Genomic DNA, 6,379 nt, shown 5'->3' on the forward strand with positions numbered 1-6,379 from the left:
AGTACGATTGAATGAATGAATGAGTGAAAGTAAGCGCTCAATAAATATGATTGAATGAATGAACATCCTGCACACAGTAAGCGCTCAATAAATACGATTGAATGAAGGAATGAAAGTAAGCGCTCAATAAGTATGAATGAATGAATAAAAGAAAGTAAGCGCTCAATAAATACGATTGAATGAATGAATGAGTGAAAGTAAGCGCTCAATAAATATGATTGAATGAATGAACGTCCTGCACACAGTAAGCACTCAATAAATACGATTGGATGAAGGAATGAAAGTAAGCACTCAATAAGCATGAATGAATGAATGAATGAAAGTAAGCGCTCAATAAATACGATTGAATGAATGAATGAATGAATGAAAGCAAGCACTCAATAAATACGAATGAATGAATGAATGAATGCCCTGCACACAGTAAACGCTCAATAAATACAATTGAATGAAGGAATGAAAGTAAGCGCTCAATAAGTATGATTGAATGAATGAATAAGCAGCGCTTAGAACAGTGCTTGGCACATAGTAAGTGCTTAACAAATACCAACATTATGCGTTGCCTGGAGATTTTTTTCAAGGGGGACCACCACCGGACATGGGATGATGATGATGACGGCATTTGTTATGCGCTTACTATGTGCCAAGCACTGTTCTAAGCACTGGGGGAGATACAAGGTCATCAGGGTGTCCTGCGTGGGACTCACAGGCTTCATCCCCATTTTACAGATGAGGGAACAGTGGCCCAGAGAATAATAAAAATGGCATTTATTAAGCACTTCCTATGTGCCAAGCACTGTTCTAAGCACTGGGGGAGTTACAAGGTGATCAGCTTGCCCCACGTAGGGCTCACAGTCTTTATCCCCATTTTACAGATGAGGGAACTGAGGCACAGAGGAGTGAAGTGACTTGCCCAAAGTCACACAGCTGACAAGTGGCGGAGCCAGAATTAGAACCCATGACTTCTGACTCCAAAGCCCGGGCTCTTTTTACTGAGCCATGCTGCTTCTTCGATGAGATACAAGTAGCAGAAGTGTGCCTGAGTGAGAATGAACCATATAATAATAATAACAATAATAATAATGGCATTTATTGAGTGCTTACTATGTGCCAAGCACTGTTCTAAGCGCTAGGGAGGTTACGAAGTGATCAGGTTGTCTCACGGGGGGGGGGGGGGGGGGGGGTCACAGTCTTAATCCCCATTTTACAGATGAGGTAACTGAGGCACAGAGAAGTTAAGTGACTTGTCCAAAGTCACACAGCTGACAAGTGGCGGAGCCGGAATTTGAACCCGTGACCTCTGACTCCCAAGCCCGGGCTCTTTCCACTGAGCCAATTTTCCCTGCCCAAGCTCAGGGCTGTGATAGTTGAGGGCCGTTTTGACTTGAACCCAGAGACTCAGTTAGAGGATGCCAATAATAATAACTACAGTATTTGTTAAGCAGCGTGGCTCAGTGGAAAAGAGCCCGGGCTTTGGAGTCAGAGGTCATGGGTTCAAATCCCGGCTCTGCCAATTGTCAGCTGTGTGACTTTGGGCAAGTCACTTAGCTTCTCTGTGCCTCAGTTCCCTCATCTGTAAAATGGGGATGAAGACTGTGAGCTCCCCATGGGACAACCTGATCTTGTAACCTCCCCAGTGCTTAGAACAGTGCTTTCTTTGCACATAGTAAGCGCTTAATAAATGCCATCATTATTATCATTATTACTTGTTAAGAGCTCGTGGCTCAGTGGAAAGAGCCCGGGCTTTGGAGTCAGAGGTCATGGGTTCAAATCCCGGCTCTGCCAGTTGTCAGCTGTGTGACTTTGGGCAAGTCACTTGACTTCTCTGTGCCTCAGTTACCTCATCTGTTAAATGGGGATGAAGACTGTGAGCCCCCCCCGACCCGTGGGGCAACCTAATCACCTTGTAACCTCCCCAGCGCTTAGAACAGTGCTTTGCACATAGTAAGCACTTAATAAATGCCATTATTATTATTATTATTATGTGTCAGGCCCTGTTCTAAGCACTGGGGTAGATACAAATTAACCAGGTTGGACACAGGCCCGGTCACATGTGGGGCTCACATTCTTAATCCCCATTTTTCAGAGATGAAGTAACCGGGGCTCAGAGAAGTGAAGTGACTTGCTCAAGGTCACACAGCAGACAAGTGGTGGAACAGGGATTCGAGCCCAGGTCCTGTGACTCCCGGTCCCGTGCTCTAATCACTACACCAGGCCGCTTCTCACAGCGGGGACAGGGAACACGTCTACCAACTCTGTTACCTTGTACTCTCCAGGCCCGCGGTCCTGTGCTCGGCGCACAGAGAGCGCTCAGTAAATACCGTGATCGACTGATGTACTGAAGACAAAGTCAGGGCATCGTGTGACTGGAGGAAAGCTTGCAGTGCCCCCCGGGCCTGAGACCCCTCCAGAAAGTGGCCCGGATCCTTAAAAATGCCAGAAAAGAAGAGAGGGACCACAATCTCCTGGGGTTAATTCATTTGAACAGTGCTCTGCACGTAGTAAGTGCTTAACAAATGCCATCATTATAATAACAATAATAATAATAATATATTATATTATATTATATATTATATTACATTACATATTATTATATATTATATAATGTGCACTGTATATTGTATATTATATTATCTATTATATTATTTTATATTGTGTTATTATATATTATATTATAATATAATCATAATGGTTATTATATAATAATAATAATGATGGCATTTGTTAAGCACTTACGATGTGCAGAGCACTGTTCTAAGCGCTGGGGAGGATACAAGGTGATTAAGTTGTCCCACGTGGGGCTCACAGTCAATCCCCATTTTACAGATGAGGTAACTGAGGCTCAGAGAAGTGAAGTGACTTGCCCAAGGTCACACAGCAGACCTGGGGCAGAGCTAGGATTCGAACCCCTGACCTCTGACTCCAAAGCCCATGCTCTTTCCACTGAGCCACGCTGCTTCTCATATTATATTATATTATTGTATTATATCAGATTATATATTATATCAGATTATATTATATTATGTATTATATATTATATTATATTGTGTTTTATATATTATACTATATTATATTATATTATATATTATATTATATTATATTATATTGTATTGTATTGTGTTATATTATATTATGTTATATCATATTATATTATATTATATTATATTGTATTATATTATATTATATTTTATTTTATATTTTATTTTATATTATTTGAGGCTCAGAACCTTGGCTCACCCAGAGGATTATCCTTGATGTTTAGCCATAATGGAATCTACTCCAGCCCCTCTTTTTAATCTCAATTAGGCAAGGATCGAGCTTTCACTTCAATTGATATTGATTTCACCTCCCTGGGTGGCTTGACACTGCATCCCTCGTGGGACAACCTGATCACCTTGTAATCCCCAGCGCTTAGAACAGTGCTTTGCACATAGTAAGTGCTTAATAAATGCCATCATTATTATTATTATTATTTAAAGCTCCTGTCTCCCAGCTAGTCCTGAACCAAGCCAACGTGGCTGGGACTCGAGCGCTTGAATATAAAAAGGTGAAGCGCATAGCTAGGATTAACTCCTAAACCCCATGTTAAGCGGAAGATGGCTTCTTAGGAATGTAGATAGAGGATCTGGGTTCTAATCCCGACTCCTGGCTGCTGTGGGACCTTGGGCAAATCACTTCACTTCTCTGTTCTGCCGTTACTTCGTCCGGAAGGCCGCGAGCCCCATGTGGGGACGTGGACTGTGTCTGACCTGATTAGCTTTTATTTACCCCAGTGCTTGACACACAGACGGTGCTTAACATTATTATTATTAATTGATCATTAATAATATAACTTGTGATATTAATATGATATAATTATATTGTATTGTAATATAATATAATTATAGTGTTACCCCAGTGCTTAGAAGAGTGCTTGACACACAGGCGGTGCTTAACATTATTATTATTAATTGATCATTAATAATGTAACTTGTGATATTAATATGATATAATTATATTGTATTGTAATATACTATAATTATAGTGTTACCCCGGTGCTTAGAAGAGTGCTTGACACACAGATGGTGCTTAACATTATTATTATTAATTGATCATTAATAATATAACTTGTGATATTAATATGATATAATTATATTGTATTGTAATATACTATAATTATAGTGTCACCCCAGTTCTTAGAAGAGTGCTTGACACACAGACGGTGCTTAACATTATTATTATCAATTGATTGATCATACATAACTTGTAATATTAATATAATATAATTATATTGTATTGTAATATAATAGTGCATTGTAATATAATCGAAATAACATTAATTATTATTATTAACAATGATATTAAGTTGTTATGATCTTATTGCCGCATTGTACTTTCCAAGAGCTTAGTACAGTGCTCTGCACACAGTAAACTCTCCATAAATATGATTTATTCATTCATTCATTCATTCAATTGTATCTATTGAGCGCTTACTGTGTGCAGAGCACTGTACTAAGCACTTGGGAAGTACAAGTTGGCAACAACTTTAGTGAACAAATGAATGGATTTAAAAAATACCATTAAAAAACGTACATTGTAAACATGGAGACAGGAAGGAATGAAGCAGGGACTTACCCAAGTTTTCCTAGCTGGAGGGAGGGTTGGGCATCACTGATATTCTCCACTACCAACCTCTTCTGTCACCCACCAGGAAAGTCATTTTTGCCGTTAAAAAAAAGTTTCTGAAAAGTGCTATGCAGCTTGACAGATTTCCTGGTAATGGAGTCATCACCCAAAGGGAGACCAGAGTTACTCAGAAACGGAGCCGGTCCTCAAAGACGGACACTCTTCCCCTCACAGGCTCTCAGCCCTCTTCCCACGGTGGAATTTAATGTCTCCAGACTATTCAGAACCGCACAACTTTCCCTAACGTAGACCCTTCGCAAGGACAATTTGATCCTTTTCCACCCCACATAAAGTCCCCCCTCTTTCTCCTTCCCATCACATCTGCAGGGGAGGAGATGAGAGGGGGCTCAGAAAGACCAGCCGGATCTTTTTACGCTTCAGCCTTCGATAACTCAGTGAGTCACTCAAAGTTCTTTTTATTCCCTTGGGCGAAAGAAAAAAAGACAGAAACAAGCCTCCTCACTGTTCCTCTCCCATTTGTCAGCTTCTGGGATTTTCTCTCCCAGTCTTTGAAGAGACGGGGGCCGGCCTCAGGAAGGTGGAGGCTGGCTCACCTCATTCCAAGAGCAAATAGCTTCCTGCTACCACCGACCAGCTGTTCTGGCCTCGGCAACCCTCTCAAAACTCGAGGGATCGCTGCTGAGTGGAAAACAAAAAATTCCATCTGGAACACCCGTGGTCAGTGGGCTTTGGAAGCTAAGGGGGGGACTGAGAGACGGGGAAGAGCCTCTGTGACCCTGGAATGGCCTAGCAGGCGGAGCCCGGGCCTGGGTGTCATAAGGACCTGTGTCCCAATCCCGCCTCTGCCACTTAATAATAATAATAATAAAGATGGCATTTGTTAAGCGCTTACTATGTGCAAAGCACTGTTCTAAGCACTGGAGAGGTTACAAGGTGATCAGGTTGTCCCATGGGGGGCTCACAGATTCTAAAAGCTAATAGGTGGGAAAGTCACCATTCGGAGATCCGTTCCACCCTGATTGGAAGCCCTCCGGTCTGGTGAGAGGATTGAGATCAGCGCATCTGGGAGTCTAAATTCGAAAGCGAAAGGAAAAATCACTCCCACGTCCCCTAGGTGCTCTCCCGTTGTCTAGCTCGGCCCAAGGCAGTAGACTGAGCGAGTGCTCAGTGGCATGAGTCAAGCTGACCTAAATCCGCTGGATTTGGGGGATCAGTCAGGCTAAGCACCTGTGGCCTGGCTCCCCTTCTCTCTCCATCACCCCTCTATCTGAACCCTTAAGAAGCAGCATGGCCTAGTAGAGAGCTCACGGGCCTGGGCATCAGGAAAACCTGGGTTACAATCCCAGCTCCCTAATTTGCTTGCCACGTGATTTTGGCCAAGTAGCTTACCTTCTTCGAGCCTAAGTTCCCTCATCTGTAAAATGGAGATTAAGACTGTGAGCCCCGTGGGACAACCTGATTACCTTGTACCTACCCCAGTACTTAGTCCAATGCCTGACACTTAGTAAGTGCTTAACAAATACGGTGAAAAAAACCTCTCTCTTTGTTGCATTCTATCCCGCCCCACCAGGAAGATGGGGAAACCTTGTAAGCATATTGTTTTCAAGGCAATGCTTTCCTTTTATTTCCAGTTTTATTTAAGGGCCATATTGTGCAAGTCTGTTGCTCTCTTCTGCTCTGAGTGGACCTGATTCATGGCCTAGTGGATGGAGCACGGACCTTGGAATCAGAAGGTCCTGGGTTCTAATCCTGGCTC

Source organism: Tachyglossus aculeatus, chromosome 3, assembly GCF_015852505.1.
Source record: "Tachyglossus aculeatus isolate mTacAcu1 chromosome 3, mTacAcu1.pri, whole genome shotgun sequence".
In the NCBI taxonomy this organism is placed as follows: domain Eukaryota; kingdom Metazoa; phylum Chordata; class Mammalia; order Monotremata; family Tachyglossidae; genus Tachyglossus; species Tachyglossus aculeatus.